General features: G+C 30.6%; 1 pseudogene; it reads right to left on the bottom strand.

Annotated features, from left to right (window-relative positions):
- Nucleotides 1-15930: 15930 nt before the first annotated feature.
- On the bottom strand, nucleotides 15931-20404 carry LOC137817426 (glyoxylate/succinic semialdehyde reductase 1-like; annotated as a pseudogene).
- Nucleotides 20405-20744: the final 340 nt, after the last annotated feature.

The raw sequence follows: 20744 nt of genomic DNA on the forward strand, positions 1-20744 counted from the left end.
TGGCAATAGTGTATTTTAATTAAATTCAATAAGTCAATTCACGCGTAGAATAACAATCTTAAAAATAATTAAAAGAGGAGATTTGTACTGAAGAATTCAACTATGGGACAAAAATTCTTAAGTTAAGATATCTGCTAATATTTGATTGTAACATTGTTTTATTTATTTACTTCTATATTATTGTTTAGTTAGGGTTTGTGGTTGAGCCAAATCCGACAACAGGTGAATTGTGATTGGTGGGAATGAAAAGTATGAAAGGAAGGGTTCCACGTCACTTCCACGTTTTGCTTCTGTTCTTCCTCCAATTTGGGGAAACTTGTCTATTACTAAATAAGAATATTCAGTATTCACCCAAAATGGTAACTGTTTAGTTTTAAAAAAAGAAAAACAGTTGGGAAATCTTTGATTGTTTTTTTCAACCAAACTATACTAAAAAAATTAGGTATATTTTGAACAAGTTTATGAAATTCAAATTTGAGCAAATTGAAGAGGGTCTCCCTACTTTGCTTTTTAAGTAGAGGACATTGATTCATCAATTAATTAAAAAAAAACAATCATTTTTACATTCAATTCATAATAGATAAAATTCAATTTCAATGTTTTAATTTTTATAATTGCAAAAATCCATCAATGAACTTTAATATTATTTTTTAACTATTAATAAAATGGTATAAATAAATTTAAATTTCGATCCTGCTATAAATACTATCAGTGAAAAAAGGAAAAGAATAGTCATAATAATGTATAATTAAAGACCAATTTTACATTCATCACTACTTTCCATTAACCTATATTTTTTTAGTGAGTAACAAGGAGGAACATATCCATTTTTATTTTTAATACTTATAAAAGATAATTTTATGAATTTGACTACTATTTAATAGAAGGTAGAGTTTTAAATAATCATTTAAATAAATTTTTGGACTTATAATACATTCATAACCTTGTTTCATATAAGATATATTACAAGAAAAATTAATTTTAAAAACTATTTTATTATTCAATAAAATAATAAATTAATCATTAGTTTAACTAACAATTTAAAATAATAAATAACTAAAATCTTAATAACTATTATTAATAATAAAAATTACTATAAATATTAATAATTTTTTAATTTATAATTTAGTGAATATTTAGTATTTAGATTTTTTAATGGTAAGAACAACAAACTTCTCTTTTCAATGTGGAACTAGACACTCGTCTTCTTTCATTCATTAGCAACAGAATTCACAGTCTCCTTATCTCAATGAGATCCAACAAAATTCACAGATTATGACGTGCAATAAAAAATATATAATTTAGTCAAATCAATTTTTAATTTTTTTTCTTTTCTTTGCTTATCTTCTAAGTAACCTTGGAAGACAAGTACACCAATCTTTGACTCTTACACGTATTTTCCCCCTCCAAATACTTGTCAAGAAATTTTTGTATGCGTTTCAGAAAAAAGAAGGCATCGGAAGAAAAATAGTTTTATTAAGTTATTCTGCATAATTTATGTTACCATTAAGTTCATAGTTAACCAAAAATTATTAAAATAAACCTGTTTATTTAAACATTTAATTAGTGAAAACAGACACCTCTAAGATTCATTGTTTATTTCCATTGAAATCATGATAAAATTACTATTCCTTTTTTATTTTAGTTTTCACTAGTGCAGAAATGTAAAACAAATGCGGTTATTTTAAATTTACAAATGCGGTCATAGAACCGCATTTGATCAGCACGCATTCGTAAATCTGGCATTTACAAATGCGGTCATAGGACCGCATTCATAAATCACATTTACAAATGCGGTTATTTTAAGTAACCGCATTGGTATATTATTCTGAATGAGGGATGTGGGTTTGGGGTTTAGGATTTATGAATGCGGTCTTGGTAAAAACCGCATTCATAAATCACTATTTACAAATGCGGTCTTGGTAAATGACCACATTTGTAAATAGTGTTTTTTTTTAAAGTGCAGTTTGTTTTGTGCAGAAACCATATAATTTAATAACCTGCATAATGATCAAACCCAGCCAGACAAATACAGAAATATAGTAATCAATTGAAATCATCAAAATGTACATTTACAAGTGATCAAATTACATATAATAAAACCACTATTGTTTACCTATGCTAGAGTTATAAAAATTAATGAAATATGTGGACCAAGAATCTCTAACATATGAAATGCCTTCCTCATTCATTGGTGTTTCTTCTGTGAATAACTGCATTGTAAAGTTGACATAAATTAGTTTTTAGATATATATATGTTCAAGAATTATAAAAATGATTTAACATATATAGTACCTCTTTCCAACCAGTTTTAACACCTAGTCTTATAATGGTAATCATCCATTGCATAATGTAATAGCCACACTCATAGCTTCCTGGTTGTTTATTACACTATAATTCAATAAAAAGTAACATGTTAGTATATTGATAAACAATGATAATAGAGAAAGAAAAAAATTACAAACCTTTACTCTTATGTAGTTCAAATTATTTGAACTGGATCGACCTTTTAGGATGTTATATCCACGCCATGAACTGGTTAATACAAAAAACCTCGTTAGTAGATGGTTAATTAGTAACATACAAAGTTAAGTTTATACTATACTTACGTATCAATGATATCCTTAAATTTTGAGGGGAATCTTCTTGTGTAGGGAACAGAACCACACAACAGTCTTATCAACCATTGATAAGACAAGTAACTGCCAATGATGCCTATATGATCAATGAAAAGAGTTAGTAAATATTTAAAACATGAAATAATAATAATTGATGACATATAATTAAACTTACTCATTAATATAAGGGCATAAATAAATTTGTTTTCCCTCTTTTTCCAGGGTGTTAGTGATGTATGCTTGAGTCTCAGTTGAGTTTGGTCCAACGGGATTAGTATATGCAGGATCTAAGAATCCATACATATTTTCCTTCCCCTCAGTGATACAGACTCTATTCAAAAACCTACAAGTTTTTAGTTAAAGCATAATCAATAATAATTTAACATAAAGTAAATTGAATAATAGGTAAAGATACTTACATCATAAAAAATTGAATTATACTTATATTGAGCTCCTGTTTCCCAGATATAAATTCTGATAAACCTGTGTTGTAAATCATCAGTGGCAGTTCAGTGTTTATTTGAAAAAATGTATTATCCCACGGAATTGGAAAAGGATCATTGCCAATCTGACTAGCAATGAGACGTAGGGAAGCTATAGGATCGTCAATTGGAACCTCACGCTTCTTTTCCGGACTTGGTGGCTGAAAAGGTTTCTACAAGATAAACAACATTTGTATTAAATTATATGTAATATATAAATATAAATAAAAAATAATATAATGAAACGAAATTATTACATGAGGTTCGGGCATAGATTGAATGAGCTCTCTGGGCCAGGCAACGAATGTCTGAAATGCATCGGCCACAGTGGTTACCTCATCTGAAGGTAGTGGAACACGAGCATCAGGAAATCGTACTTTTTCAACTGTTACCTTCGCCACATCAGGGGAGAGAGGAACGTTATGTAAGGTGGTGACGTTTTTATAGACTTTTCCAAGTGCCACCACCCGAGGAAGTTTGTCGCCCACTACCAGTAGCTCACAATTCTCTGTCTGCCCATTGATATCATCCCCTGATGTTGGAGGAGCCGCACAACTCCCCTTTGTGCTCTTGGGAGTGGGACTAACAAGGGGTTCAATCGGCTCAGCACAAACTTGTTGCGATAGAAACTCTTGTCGCATTTGATCATTCTCCTTTTTCATCTCCAGCCACATCAAATCAGTCTCCTTTCTCATCTCCTCCATTATTTCTTCACGTAACTTAGTCTTCAGTTGAGTTTCGTTCTTGGAGGAGGAGGATGGCTGTCGTTCTGAAACTCCAAAATAAAGTTTAATTCCGACCCCTTGTCCAGCTGCACGAACACGACCAGAGTGTTCAGGTCGTCCAATTGCTTCAACCAGGATATCGTGACGACCTTCAGCAACAAATTTACCGGCGGATTCCAAGGAATCCTGCAAGGGTACACAAAAATCATATTTTCAATCATTAATATAATTAATGCTTTAAAAAAAATGAAAATAACAAAAATAACTTACAATTTTTTCGATTATAACCCCGGATTGCTCAGAACTTGGTGCACCCGACTTTTTAATTCGAGCCCTCTTCCATTTTACATGGCGAAAAGGTGGTGATGGAGGAGAAGTGACCCCTGTTTCCACATTCTCAGACAACGTCCCCTGTTGAGATTTCTCCTTTTCCACCATCAGTGTTTGCTCAAGTTTTCGATACCCCGAACGAGACATAACGTGCGGGGTAAGATTCTTCAAAGCTATCTCTTGAGCTTTCTTCCGAAGATCCTGTCATAATTGAAAGTCATCATCAAATTTCTTCCATTGAATAGAATCAGCTGGATGTCGGTACATGCCATCGCATTTCCTCTCATCTGCATGCCATCTAAGATTCTTAGCATCGTCTGGGTTTGCAAACAAACGCTTCATCCTTGGAATGATGGGAAGATACCACATAACCTTCATTGGGGGTCCATGCTTTTCCATGTCATCAATAGAATCATCATCTTTTTGTTTCAACTTATAACGTGATAACCCACACCTCGAACAACTTTTCAACAATTCAAAATCTTTCCGGTATAATATACAATCATTAGGACATGCATGTATCTTTTTGTACTCCATACCCATTGGACAAATAATCTTTTTGGCCTCGTAATTACGATTAGGTAGACTATTTCCCTCTGGAAGCATATCCTTCAACAGCTGGAGCAATTCCGTGAAGCTTTTATCAGTCCATCCGTTTATTGCCTTCAAATTCATCAATCTTAACACCGCCGACAACCGTGTGAAGTTAGTTGATCCAGGATACAAAGGAGTCTCTGCATCTTTTGACATACTTTCATATCCATGCGCTTTTGCAAAACACTCAGCTCCCACATCACGAATCATGTCCTCCAATCGATCATCATCTCCATCATCGTGTACTGCTTTATCCATGGTAGAACCCACATATTCTTCAGTTACGGAAACACGTGGTAAATTTAATAATTCACCATGCCATGTCCAAGTTGTATAAGATCGAAGAAACCCATCACATAGCAGGTGTTCCCTCATGATATTCACATCCAGTATCCTTCCATTCAAACAGTTAACGCACGGACACCTGATCTTTGCTCCATCATGACCACTAATAATCACGTTACGCTGCGCAAATTGTATAAATTCCTCTACTCCCCTTTCGTACTCATCACTTATACGAACAGCATTAATCCAACTTTGATCCATTATATATTCTGGAATAGTTAGGATTTTCTAATAATTAGTATTCTATTCTATCTCACACATTTGCCGAGGGTCGAACACCCCCGGACTCAATCCAAACACGATAATTCTATTCTAAAAGTAACAATAACTAACATAACATAAAACTTTTATTAAAATGTAATTAACAACTAACTAAATATATATATAATATAAATTTAAGAAAATACAAATTATATAATACAAATTTATATATAATAATATATAAATTAATTGTTTCCGTAACTAATTTATTAAATTATATATAAATTATAATAAACAAAAATTCAAAATACACAGAAATATATAAATTATTAGTTATTAGTTATAAATTCCAAGTTGTATTAGTTATTAATTAAATATATATTATAATAAAAAAAATAAAAATTCAAAATACTAAATAAAAATTCAAAATATTAAATATAAATTCAAAATATTAAATAAATATTAAATACAAAACCAACCTCTCCGTCGTGAAGAAGATTGATGGTGATCGGAGTGGAAGACAATGGCGAAGGCGGCGGCGGAAGCTGTGGCGGTGGCGGAGCAGGAAAACAGCACCGAACACCAATGGAACAGTAACCTAAGTGCCACAAACGAAGTAAGGAAACGAAAATGACAATGACAACGAAGTGAATAATGAATGATGCGAAAACGAAAACGAAAACGAATGAGTGATGAAACTTACAAAATGCAGAGAGAAGAAACTGAACTGAGCGCAAAACGTTGAAACGAAGAGCGGAGAAGAGGAAAGTGAAAGTGAAAGTGAAACTAGTGGCGCGCTTCAAATTTTTAGGGTAAAATTGTTTTACAAATGCGGTTGTAGGGTAAGACCGCATTTGTAAATCAATTCAAATGATTTACAAATGCGGTCTTACCCTACAACCGTATTTGTAAAACAATTTAATTTAAAAAATGCCACCGCGTTTTTTACAAATGCGTTTAAGCGCAAAGTCGCACTAAATAAAGGGTCGTTGTTTTACATTTCTGCACTAGTGTTTATATTTTTGCATACAATCTCTTGCTTTATTAATTTGAGATTAAAATGTATGAGATTATAGTATATGTCATGTTTTAGGCTATCATGATAGTCTCATAAGTTTCAATGGTAAGTGTTAAAATCATACATTGATTAGATATTAAAGTATTTTTTAGTATATAACCGGATACAAAACTCATCTTATAAGTGAATTTTATAAAGTTGAATTAGACTTAATCTGTCATAAAATATTAATTTTGTCACACTAAAACTATTTTTACTTGTAATAACAAAATCAAGTCATTACTTATATGATAACTCAATGAATTAGTGAGCGTAAGAAGAGATATCCAAATTCCTGTTCCCCTACTCACTCCACACCTACGTAGCACATACATGGAGATAAATATGTTTCAAATTTTGTTTGAAGCAGAAAGATGTTTTTCATGGCTGAATCAAAAGAATTTGTTTCTTATTTTTATAATCACAATAAATATTTATACAACAAATTTGAGTTTTAAGAAAATATAATTTTCCTATTTAAAAATATGTTAGAACCGCGCTAGAATTGTTAGAAATCCAACAATTTCTTTTGAATTTAACACTTCACTGATACATCTACGAGTGTCAGTATCCGATACTTCACTGATACGTATCCTACGAGTGTTGTACGAGTGTCGATATCCGATACGTGTGTTGGAGTGTCTGAACCTCATAACTCTACACCATCCTATCCTTAAAAAATCTTCAAACTCATCCCCCCACTTTCACTTTTAACACAAATGCATGAATTAGCATAAGAGGTTTACACAAGAATATTAAAAATAATAAAACAAACCTTAGAAGTCACCTCGTTATTCTTCCTCTCATTGCCCGAAACATGCTTCTGTCAATTATCACCCATATGTAAGGGTGGTCAAAGATTGAATTGAATCTAAACCTAAATATTTAGATTAAATTTAAAATTTAAATCTATATTTTTTATAAAATTAATTTAAATTTTTATAAATCCAAATCCAAATATTTGAATTGGATTCTAAATCCAAATAGAATAAGCCAGAAAAAAAAAATATTTTAAAGAATCTACATAAACTCCTAACTAGCTTCCAGGTTGGATTGTTACAGATAAAGAGAGGAATGAGTTTTAATTTGAAATTTGTAAAGAAGAGGAAGGGGAGATGGGAAAGAAAGGAAAAAGAATGAGGAACAGTAAGGGAATCTTTATTTTTGTAAGGAAAAAAGTTTTGTTAAGACTGCACACAGTAAATAACACTATTCAACAACCCTTTATAATAAGATTATAATATTTTAAATTAAAAATTAAAATGAAAATAGTTAAAATATTATTTTATTTGTATGTTAAGAGTGTGATTTTACTGTGTGTAGTGTTAAGGTATCAAGTCCTTTTGTAAGGGAAGAAATTTTAGATTGCTAATGATACCTCTTTTCTGTTTGGATTTTTTTTTATCTTTGTGAAAACGAAAAGACCATACAGCGCAAATCACATACAGGAATAACATTGACACCATAACAAAATCAAAATAAATAACCAACATAACTTATACTTTTTATTTAATCTTTATATATTATTTTATTATTTTTCAATCCTTCCCATCAGACAAATATGATTTATTAAAGTTATATATTGTAGTCAGAAACTAAACTAATTTTTGAAGTATACAAAAATGTTTAAAAATATAAAGATTAAGAAGATTATATTTTATATAATTATTGGAACAAGTGATTACATCTTAATTATTATTTTTCATTTTTAGTGCTCAACCTTCTTAATGTTCCTTTCACCTTGGTGTCACCTTGCATGCCCCCGTAGGAAGAGTGATTCATTTCGAGAGTTTACAGAGTTTTTTTTAATAAAATAATAAATGCCTACTCATGCACAGATCTTTAACTAGGTCATAGCTATCAATAGCTCATACATGCAACTCCTCCCTTGGAGTACTATGGGTGATATATGCAACCACTTTGAACATCAATAACAGCATCACTATGGGGAAAAACATGATCTTTGGTTGTTTGTCATTAAAAGTGCTTTTGTTTCTAAAATCAAACGCTAAAAATTGTAGCTTTTGAGTGGGGCTTAAGATTTTATACTAAGGTGTTTGTTTCTTCATCAACCTTCCCCTACCTTCAATGGCTATTCTTGTTCATTTGTGTTGTAGTTGTAGGGTTAGATGGAAAAGGATAAAACCATATTTGAAGTAATGTGACTGTATAACTGTGATGCAAAAGATGGCCTTGCACAGATATTTTAGGTGAAATACAAGTGATACATAGTATGAGCCCATCACAGTTACTCCAAATATAATAAGAATCCCAACACAGTGGTACCCTAATAATATTCTCACAGAAAGTCAATGTTTGTAATTGCATGCCTATGTTCTTATGCAAAGTGTCTTTTTCACAACCTCTTTGATAAATTTGTAATGATATCAATCAACTGATCATCATATTCTGTCTGGGAGGACAGATTGGAACACTGCTATGTTGGTGGGCAATGGTTTGGAATGTTGTTTCTATAAGATGATACACTTTTATCTGTCCAAACAGTCTGTATTTTTTGTTTAATTTTTTGATAAAAGGAAATTATTATAGGGAAAATAGGGGAACTACAAGTTAGAAGGACAGGATAATCTTCAAACAAGAAACTTCCTAGAACTTAGGCCTTGGTCTAAATCAACTCTCAACTCAACTCAACCCCCTCTAACAACTAACTTTTAACTACTTTTATTTTTATTTTTCTTCCTATAATACATTTCCAAACCGTCCCATTACTTCCCTGCCTAATATGGGATTGAATATGTTGTAAAAGGTACTTTTTTTTATGGAACAAGGGTTTTGCCTAAAAAAAATATGGATCTATCAAATATGAATCACTACAATAATATTGATTGATATACCAACACACATGCTTCAAAAGTACAAGCCATTGTGCCTCAAAATTTGGTGCAGAGACACATGACAAAATAGAGAAACTTTGTATGCTGAATGAAACCATTTTTTGATTACTCATATGCAATCGGAACAAACATTTGGACTAAGAAGTGAGGAATGAGCCTTTTGTAGGTAACTCTTTCTTTCCATAAAAATGTTTTCCTCTCAAGTATGTGAAAACTGGTGCCACGTCTTGCCTTTCTGGTAATCTATCTATGTGAAGAATATGGAATAAAAATAAATAAATTTGGTTGACAAAAAGGAATGCATGGTTCCAACTTCCCTTTCCTAATTGCTCCATTAAAATATTAACACTACAGTATTATGAACACATTTTATTATCATTTCAAATTTATTGAAATTCACAAGTTTCACTTCTCATTTAATTAGTTTCATTTATGAGTTAATAGTTTTTAATAAAATTTAACGAATAATATGTTATAGAGTATGTTATAAATGATTTTTTCCTTACTATTTGCATATTATAGTATAGTAACATTTGGAATAATTCAGAGTAATAATTATAACTTGGCTTTTTGACCATCATGAGGTTATTTTTTTTTTTTTTTTTTTATCAAAATGGAATTCGTTTTAAAAAAATTACAAATTTAGGGAAGTCGTGCCAATTCGGCACGACTTCATATGCACAAATCGTCTCAATTAAACACGACTTTGCTATGTCATACTGAAGTCGTGCCAACTTGGCATGACTTTTGCCCTGTCATACTAAAGTTGTGTCAAATTGACACGACTTCTGCCATGTCATACTGAAGTTGTGCCAACTTGGCACTACTCTGCCACGTCATAATTTTTTTTTTAATTTTATTGTTTATATTGGGTAGTAAGTTATGTAATGTTAAAAATTAATTTGATACATAATTTTCTAAGAGTGTTAGTTTTAAGGAACAAAAAATTGGATAATCGTGTATGAATCAAGTTTGACGGTAGTGTAATACAATAACTTGATTATTTGATTAATTAAAAATGAAGAAAATTGTTATTGAATTTGGAAATAAATAGATAAATAAAAATTTATTGTACTTGGAAAATAAATAGAGAATTATTGTTGCGAATTACCAAAATAAATAGTTTGAAAAGTAATGACTATAAGTGGCGACATGGGTCAAGTCAGCTAATAATCATTCCTTCTCAAGCTATTTATTTTGCTAATTCACAACAATAATTCTCTATTTATTTTCCAAATACAATAAATTTTCATTTATCTATTTATTTCCAAATTCAATAATAATTTTCTTCATTTTTTAATTAATCAAATAATTAAGTTATTGTATTACATTACCGTCAAACACGATCCATACATGATTATCCAATTTTTTGTTCCTCAAAACTAACTCTCTTAGAAAATTATGTATCAAATTAATTTTTAACATTACATAACTTACTACCCAATATATAAACAATAAAATAAATAAAAAAAAAAAAATTATGACGTGGCAGAAATCATGCCAAGTTGGCACGACTTCAGTATGACATGGCAGAAGTTGTGCCAAGTTGGCACGACTTCAGTATGACATGACAGAGTCGTGTCAAATTGTGACGATTTGTGCATATGAAGTCGTGCCAAATTGGCACGACTTGCCTAAATTTATAATTTTTTTTAAACAGACCCCATTTTGGTAAAAACAAAAAAAATAACCCTATCATGATAAAAACCCTTATAACTTTTTGTGTCAAGTAAAGGCAAAGCAAAAAGTAGATATAAAACTTTGCGCAATTTACCTTGTTAATTTTTTCATCTTTCAAATAATATATAATGTTAGACCAATTGATAGATTGGGTAAAATGAGAACGAATTGCATGTACATGGTATAGAGTTATCTACCAGCATGGCAATGAATACATGCAAAGATAAATATGTTAATCAAATCTTACCTTCTCAACTATTATTCACATTCCTTGACATCATATTAATTTAATATTTACTTATTATAGTTCTTTTTACAATAAGTTAATGTATCCCTTTATTTTACAATGCCGTGTGAAAATAAATAAGATGTTTAGGATAATACCATTAATACATCAACGAGTAAAGCAAGTTTGGTGAAACATTTCTTTTTGTTTTTGTCTGAAAACTTGAAAAAGTACTTAGTTTACACCAATTATAAGAAGCTAGAGAAAGGGAAGGTGGCCCGTGGACAATATGTTGCAAAATAGAACTTCTATCTTTCTCAAGTTCAAATTGAGAAAAACATAATAAGAGTACATGTGACTAGGAGCCACACCATTGTTAACTTGGAAAAGACAAATCTTAAAGCTTAAGTTCATATGAAAAAAAGAGTTACTTTCATTTTTCTTTCTCCCTTCATCAACATTGTCCACTCTTCATGAATCATGACACGAGGATATATAATATGTTGTTGTGTTGTTAGAACATAATGCAAGTGGTCATAAACTATGCAAGTGCATGCTATTTTTGCACTAAAACATAAGACAAATCACAAAAGTATCCTATCACTTTAAATTTATGAAAAAGTATCCATCATGCTTCACTCCCATGCTTCACTACCATTGAATAATTATTTTAAAAAAACACAAGTCCTTTATATCATTATTGAAACTTATATTTTAGAAAACTTATTAATTAATTAATATATTTATTTTTTATAATTAATATTATTTCTTATTCTATAAATTTTTTTATATAAATAATTATAGTTATTTTTATTATATTGTAATTTTTTTATTATCACATAATATTATTAAATATTATTAAAATTCAGTTTATTTACATTTATTATCATTATTTTAAAAATTTATTCTAATTAATATTATTATTTATTATTTATTTTATAACTTAATTTTAAATATTATTATTATTTTAATATTTATATTATTAATATTTTTTATTATTGCAAATATATTATATAAATATATTTATATTATTATTATATTATATTATTATAATTAATTGTATCATAAAATTTATATATATGTTAACATAATGATTATATATATATATATTAACATAATCGATTATATTATAGAATTTATATACATTGATTACATAATTAATTATTTTTATTAATATATATATAATATTTTTATTTTATTATAAATATATTAAATATTTTGGTAGTGTGTACAGTTTGATATAAAATTAAAAAATATATTTTGTACTTGTGTGGACTAAGGGGACCCAGATAGCACCTGTTGTTGTTGATCGTACAATTGCTGACGTGTTGGTTTGTTTGCTTCTTCTCTCTCCTTTGATCTTCAGGCGATCGGAGGTACCTACAAAAAGTACTCCGATGCTCAAGTAAGTAATAGTTCTCATATATGTTTTTCTCAATTGAATCAAAACATACCTCACTTCTCTTCTGAGAGTGCTATTTGTAGCTGGTTTGTGGGCCTTGGCTCATGTGGGCTGGATATCAGTTGTCAACTGTCGTGTGTAATGACTCCTTATTTCCAGGCACGAGTATGTTTTTAATCAGTTTTATTTGTTGAGTAGGAGATATTTTCCGTATTATTCGGAGTGTGCGCTGACTCATTCAACGCCACTCACACATGTTATTACTTACTACCATTATTATTTTTATTCATTATTTTACTTGAGCGGTCGGTCGCAAAAGGTGGAACCGGGTCGTCCAGTACGGTACATATTTTTAATTTCTTTTTGATAATTTTAATTATTTTTTATTATATATAATTGTTAATTAAATATAATGTAGGACACGCCAGATCTATATATTATATAATTATGAATTATATAAATTGATAATAAAGATTTATGTGCAAAAGTATGTTTTCAGTTGTTTTTTAGAGGAAAAAGATATTTTTCATGACTGATTCAAAAAGACTTGTTCCTTATTTTTATAATCATACTAAAAATTTATACAATAAATTTGAATTTTTAGAAAATTAATTTATTTTTCTATTGCGTTAGAATCATGTTAGAATTGTAAAAAATTCAACAAATATATCAAAAATTCAACAAATATTTTTTGAATTGAATACTTCACTAATATATGTGATGAGTATCGTGAACACAAACCTATGATTTAATTTAATAGGAGTGTGCAATTCTTAACCAAGTAAAGATATAAAGGTCTTTTATCAAAGCAATTACGTGGTTGTCTTAGCCTTTTTTTTTGTAAATAAGAAAATTGATGAAGAGTGTAACCTTACGTATACATTTACCAGCATTTCTCAGTAAATCATTATATCCAAATCGAAGATATTCCTGTATTTCCGTCTTAGTAAATAGTAAATATGAGAGTAAGATAAATATATATTATGATGTTAAAAATTTGACGTCTTCCTATTATGCTTTTCAAAAATAGAGGACATGATTCATCAATTAATAAAAAAAACACAATAATTTTTACATTCAATTCATAACTGATCAAATTCAATTTCAATGGTCTTTTAATTTTTATAATTGCAAAAATCCATCAATAGAATTTAATATTATTTTTTAATTATTAATAAAATGCTATAAATAAATTATAATTTTGATCCTACTATAAATAATATCAGTGAAAAAAAATAGTCATAATAATGTATAATGAACGACCAATTTTACATTCATCACTAACCTATGTTTTTTTCAGTGAGTAACAAGGAGGAACATATCCAATTTTATTTTAATCCTAATAAAAGATAATTTTATGAAATTGATTACTATTTATTAGAAGGTAGAATTTTAAATAATCATGTAAATAAAATTTCGGACCTTTTGATACATTCATGGTTTCATATAAGATACATTAAAAAAAAGAATAAAATTTAGAAATTAATTTATTAATCTCTAAATGAGAATATTAATTAATAATTTAATTAAATATTAATTTAAAATAATAAATAATTAAATTCTTAATAATTAATATTAGTTATAAATTTAAAATTTATTTTTTATTAATAATAAAAATGATTTTAAATATTAATAATTTTTTAATTTATAAAATAATATATAACTTGATTAAATATTAACGGCGAATGGTAATATAGTCAAACCCTGTAATGTTACAATCACAACAATGTCATAAACGTACAAAATGTCACAATCATGCAACGCGACCATCACAATCATGCATTGAGCTACCGCCCCGAAGAATGTCACAATCATGCATTGAGCTACCGACCCGAAGAATGTCACAATCATGCAACGCGACCATCACAATCATGCAACGAGCTATAAATCCACACGACAAGGTTATGTAGCAATCCACTCGCTGGCAGAGATGGCAGGTGGTGGTAATGGTCGGAGACGTGTTTCCGGCGATGAGAGGAAGAATGAGGTGACTTCTAACTTTTATTTCATTACTTGTAATTAATACTGTCATGTAAACCTCTGCTGCTACTTCATGGAACCCTCTTTAAGGAGAGGGTGGGCATAGAGTGTGTAGGGGAAGAGGAAGAAGAGTGAGGAGTAAGGTGGTGGAGAACTAGATCATCCCTGGAGTTTTTCTATGTTTGACAATTCAAAGTTTCTTCTGTGTACAAATAAAAAAAAATACTATTTTTTAAAAACATTTGCAATATGTTTGTTGGCTTAATTTGTAGAGTTGATATATATATTAAAATAAGTGATGAGTTGTTTTTGCAATGAAGATAGGAAAAAGTGAAAGGTGCAGACGCAACAAGTGGACAGTGAAGAAGATATTGGCATGGGTTTGGAGGTGGAAGAACAAGAAGAAGGATCAAGTAACTCAAGCTTCAACATAACTTATAATTATAAGGTGGAGTCAAATAATATGTTGTGATTTGTTACTGCTTTTAATTTGGATTATTATGTACACTGTAATCTCAGTATTTGGGTTATGAAATTGATCAGATCTGGAAAATTACCTCATACAAGTCTTTTATGGATTGGAATAATTTTGGCATGATTGAAATATGTTTCAGTTTGAGGTAGTGTTACTTAAAATTAGTTAGTTGGGAATAATTTACGCGTTGAGGGCTGCTTCTTCCTGCACGCCATGACCCCACATTAAATGTGAAATACCTTTTTGTCTTTCATTAAAAAAAAGTAAATTAACCCTTAACATCATCCGGTATCCCTACTCTTTTCTTAATTGGTTTGTTATTCATTTCAGTCTTTTGTTTTTTCATTTTTCCGATTACATAATCCAAATAATATATGTAATCCAAAAAATATTTTTAGATCTGAGAATGATCTCCACATTTATAAAATCCAGAAACAATTTTAAAAAAAATATATTTAAAAATTATATAATTCAGAAATTAATCTTAAATTAAAAAATAACTTATAAATTATATAATTAAAAATATATCTTTTAAAAAATAATATTCTAATTACATATAATTTTTTTTTTATTTAAGTATAGCTTATGGATTATATAATCCATATATATTATGAATTACATCCTCTAAAAGTTAATTCATATAAAAAAAACTTATGGATTGTATAATTGTTAATCACGAATCTGATAAAAGAGATTACCTAATCCAAAAGTTAGTCAAAGTATGCAAAAGGACTTACGGAATATTAACTAAGAAACTTTTTTTATAAATGGACATTTTCTTAAAACTTAGTGGCCCACGTTGAGTAGTATAGAAAATTCTTCATACAAATAAACGTAGAGAAAGCTCAATCAAAACATACGTTTGATACCAGCAAGTAGTGACTCATACCCCAAAATTGAAGATGAATAGGAAAAAAAGTGTTCATAAGAACATTAATGTCAGTGAGCAGTTGCAATGAGTTGAACTAAACTTGTTTTCACACATTAAGGCTTATTCGTGCAATGGTGTCAAAATTTTAAAAGCTTCATTCATTTCAATTAGATTCTATAATAATGACTAATGCTCAAACAGATATTTGATAGATGGTTCACGTCACACTGTTGACCAGATAGTGGCTTCATCACTTCAGAAAGTTATCCAGTCAAGTTGAATGATCAGGAGCTCTGTAAGTCTAATGAACTGCTGAAAAATCAAGATCTCCCAACCCCAAGCCTCTGGCCTTCTTGAAAGCCTACAAAAACAGGGTTTTTTAGTACCTTATGAAACTTCCATGATAGTCATTAAATTAAACATTAAGCATAATATAGAAAATAAAAGGGTTCCATCATTTTTCTGTAAAGAAACAAATGAAGCCAATTCAGTAATTTGAGCACCACTCCTGATATTCAGTGAACTTGCAGTGATGTGAACTAAAGAAGTAGCTACAGATCCACAAAAAAAAAAAAAACTTGAAAAATAGTTTTACCTCATTTGCTGCAGCTGCTATTGGCATTGACACAGCATTTTCATCTCCAAGAGCAAGAGCTAACCTCATGTCCTTCTGCTGGTGCTTCAAAGGAAAAGCTGGGGAGTAACTATTTTGGAGCATTGTAGGTCCTTTCAATTTAAACATGCCGTTACTTATGACATCAATATCCTGCACTCAAAAATTACCCAATTATTGTTTAAAATGGCACTACAAAAGGTAGCAATAAGAATCTCAGTGGTTGAAATCAATTACCAGCACTTCAAGAAGAGTTGCAGGGTTCAAACCACTTCTTTCAGCTAGTGTGTGTCCCTCAGAGAAAGCATTCATCATACTGTAACGGAGAATAACCGATTCACAGATCAAGACAGAAAATATGGACATGCAATCCATTTGGCTTGCAGCCAAAGAAGGAATACTCATAATAGTACAATGTGGATGATTATTTTCTTTCTAGCTGATTGATAAAATACTGCAATCACCCTACCCACTCCCAAATTAAAAATGATAGAGCCAGGAAAAGGGGGAAGAAAATATTACCTGCCCATTATCATGTTAACAACAAGTTTCATTTTTGCACCATTTTCAACCTCACCCAAAAAGAAAGACTCTTCCCCAGTATGTCAAATGATGGAAGTGCTTCATCATACAATGCCTGCACGTCAAAAGAATCAACAACATTTATGTATGGAAAGATGCGCAATGCATATTTATGCTCTTCTATTTCCGTCAATATGAAGCAGTTCATAACAAAGAATCTGAATGAGACCACTTGCACACATACTTGAATATGAGGAAATGTGAATATTGTTTTCAGAAAATTCAGAGTATACTTTATACAGCTTTGAACAATGCTAGAATTATAGACATCACCACGACTACAAAAAGCTTGACCAATCAATCCTAATCAAAGAATAAATCTAATTAAACCTGAACAAAAACAAATGACGCACAAACTGCATATTTTACACGTTACAGCTCCCAACACACACGATATCAACAAAGCCTAGCGTCAAAACTACATACCCAACTTCAAAAGACATCTGACAACATAGTAAGTAATGCCTTTTCTCTTTCTCTTTTAGTTTTTGGCTTGGCTCAATGGGAAGTTTGATTTCTAGGTGATTCACATGTTCTACGAAGGGCTCATTCAATGAAGAAGGTATGAAACATTTAATATACAAAATTCTATCAGGACTTTCCCAGCTAGCAAATATATGGCCTAACCTTCATAATAAATTTAGAAAAGGTTAAGTACGATGGTTGCTCCTCTACTGAACTTGTATCAATACTATAGAACATACACATTTTCTCCCAATAGATGACAATTTCCAATGGCCAGCAGAACACTTAAAATACCAGTGGGAGAGAGAAAATAACCAAAAGATAAAAAGCATACCAATGTCCTACTAGCATCAAATGGTGAGACAGCTTGTTTTATTTTTTACTCTCCATCTAAATTGCTGCAATAATTGCAAGAGGTTCCAATCCATGAAAACAATATTCTTATTTTAATCGTACATATGTTACATAAGATTAGGAACATAGGGACTACCTTGTGATCTGGAACAGGAAGTCACCGTCACTGGTTCAAAACCTAGAAACAGTCTCTTTGATAGGGTAAGACTGCAATGGTCACCATTTATATCTTACATAAATTGAGGGCATTGGCCGCATCTCTCTCTCAACCTATCTTACTTCTCCATTTTTATCTCTGTTCATAATAACTTCATTTTAAGTTAAGCTACTAACCTTCATGAAAAAGGATGTTAAACCCATCTTAAAGTAAGCATGTATAAATGATAATTCAAGTGTACCAAACACTTTCCTTTGCTTATGCCATTTTATATTGACTGCAAGGACCCTGTCATGATATTTTCAAGCTTTCTGGGAGAAAGTTCTGACTGCTGTCAGTAGTTAGTCTGGATAACAATAACCAATAGATGTGTCCATAATCTGTAGATATTACCTTCAAATTTTTGCCATCTGATGGCATTTTACAACACTAAAGATTGCTTAAATAGCTCAAACGTACATAAATTTTTTTGTTTGGGGAACTCAACAGAATACTCTAGGAGACCACTGATCATTAAAATACATTAATTAAATTTAAAAGTTTTTTAGGGCATTAATGGGTTGCTGATACATCTTATACATGCTATACTCTGAAAACTTCCAGTCATGCAAACATGTCATATGATGGAGAGAAGAGGCATTTGAATATCTCAACTCCTTCGCATAGTTAAAGGCACATCAATAATTTGTTGAATAACATTTAGAAATACCTTGTCCGCAGCCAGCAGCATGTATAACTAGTTGACCATCTTCTGCAGGCTTCTTGCTACCCGAAACAGGAGCTTCAAGGAAGTAACCACCTTTAGCTTTGATTGCCTGTGGAAATCAGGTCTGTAAATGCCAATTTGCCTATGGATTTCTTTCCATTCGAAAGGTTGAGTAGGTAAAATGTGAAGTAGTATGAACTAGCACAGATAGTAAACTACAGTAACCTATAAGCCCTGCATATAGCACAAGGATAAAGAGAACAAGCATAAATCCCCAGTACTGTTGACTTCCCAGCTAATTGAACTTCCTTTATACAGGAAATATTAATGGCCAAATACCAAATAATGACTACAATCACAAACTTATAATTAGATAAAAGAATTGGGATGCAAGATACTAAAAAATATGTGCCAACAAAGTAAACTGCAAACTACATTACATTATTCTTATTTCAAGCCAGGGGAAATGAGAGAAGAGGGAGGATTAGAGCAATGTTTCTCATCTATACAATATTAATAAAATGGGGGGCTCGAGGATTAATTAGAATACAGAACAAAAATCATATGAATTTTCACACAAAATACCCCGAGCAATATGAAAAATGAAGTCATGCAACATTACTAGTTGCAACCTCTCTTCAATTTACAAGTTTCTCTTTAGCAACAAGAGTCTATAGCAAAATTATGGAAAAGTAGACAGACTACATTTTACACAAATCACAAGCAAAATATATCTCAAACAGATAAAAGAAAACGTGATCAATTTCAAAATGAAGGGAAAATAAATCTTAACATCAGCTGGTATACCAACCTCAGATATCTTGGAGGATGTATCAGTATCAACGGTTGACATGTCAATGTAACATTTTCCATTAATAAGATCAAGATCACCATCTTGATCAAACACAATCTAGAAAGTCACCGCAGACAGAATTCAAATAAGAGCTAAAAAAGAAGTTACTAGTCAAAATAATATTCACAACAACTGACCGATAAAGCAGCCGATGGATCAGATAACATTGCAATTGTGTACTTGCATTTCTTGACAACAGTTGCTGACGTTTCTCCAACTGAAGCACCATATTGCACAAGTTCTTCACACTACAATTAGAAGTTGCAGCAAACATGAATTAGAAGAACTATCCGAGTTAAGGGCACTAGGCTAGTGGCAGAGTGTTCAAATTAAAAGTTGCTAAGTCAACACATCCATAGTAAATAAACACTGTAATTTGCTAACTAAAAAGTATATCTAAACTGAAACTCATGTTTGAGGGTAAAGTAAGTAATCCCAGTCATTAGCAAAAGAATTAAACATTGATATGATATGACACAAACATTCATAACAAATAATGGATGCGCTGCAATATCAACAATTGATTTTCTCATCAACAGATGAGATTACTTACTTAACCCTTATTTTAGAGAACCAAATCCATCTCATAAAGTGTTGAACAGAATTCACAATTTTCTCAAGCACTTATCTGACATCATCTATAAGAAAACAAATAAATTTGCTAAGCTGTATTCCAAAATGCCAGGAGCAATACCTCAGCACACAACTTTCTGTGTAACTTGAAGAATGGTAGTGACACCTGAGAAGAACCTATGATACGGAACCCAAATTAAAATTACACAAGAAAATGCACAGAATTATACCAACCATAATGATCAACCAGTATTATGGAAATATATCATCATAAGGACACACACAAACAAACATGATAACAAAAAAACTGAAACTGGAAAAATAGTACAATGTGAATGGAGACCTTGGAGAGGGTTCTGTTCCAAACAGTGACATGGATATCTGTTAATATTTGATTGTGTTATTTTTTATTTATTTACTGTGTATGTTTTTATTTGGTAAGGGTTTGTGGTTGAGCCAAATCCAACAGGTGAATTGTGATTGGTAGGAATGAAAAGTATCAAAGGAAGGGTTCCACGTCACTTCCACAGTTTGCTTTTGTTCTTCCTCCAATTTGGGGAAACTTGTCTATTACTAAATAAGAATATTCAGTATTCACCC

The sequence above is a fragment of the Phaseolus vulgaris genome, unplaced genomic scaffold (genome assembly GCF_000499845.2).
Source record: "Phaseolus vulgaris cultivar G19833 unplaced genomic scaffold, P. vulgaris v2.0 scaffold_59, whole genome shotgun sequence".
NCBI classification, from domain to species: Eukaryota; Viridiplantae; Streptophyta; class Magnoliopsida; order Fabales; family Fabaceae; genus Phaseolus; species Phaseolus vulgaris.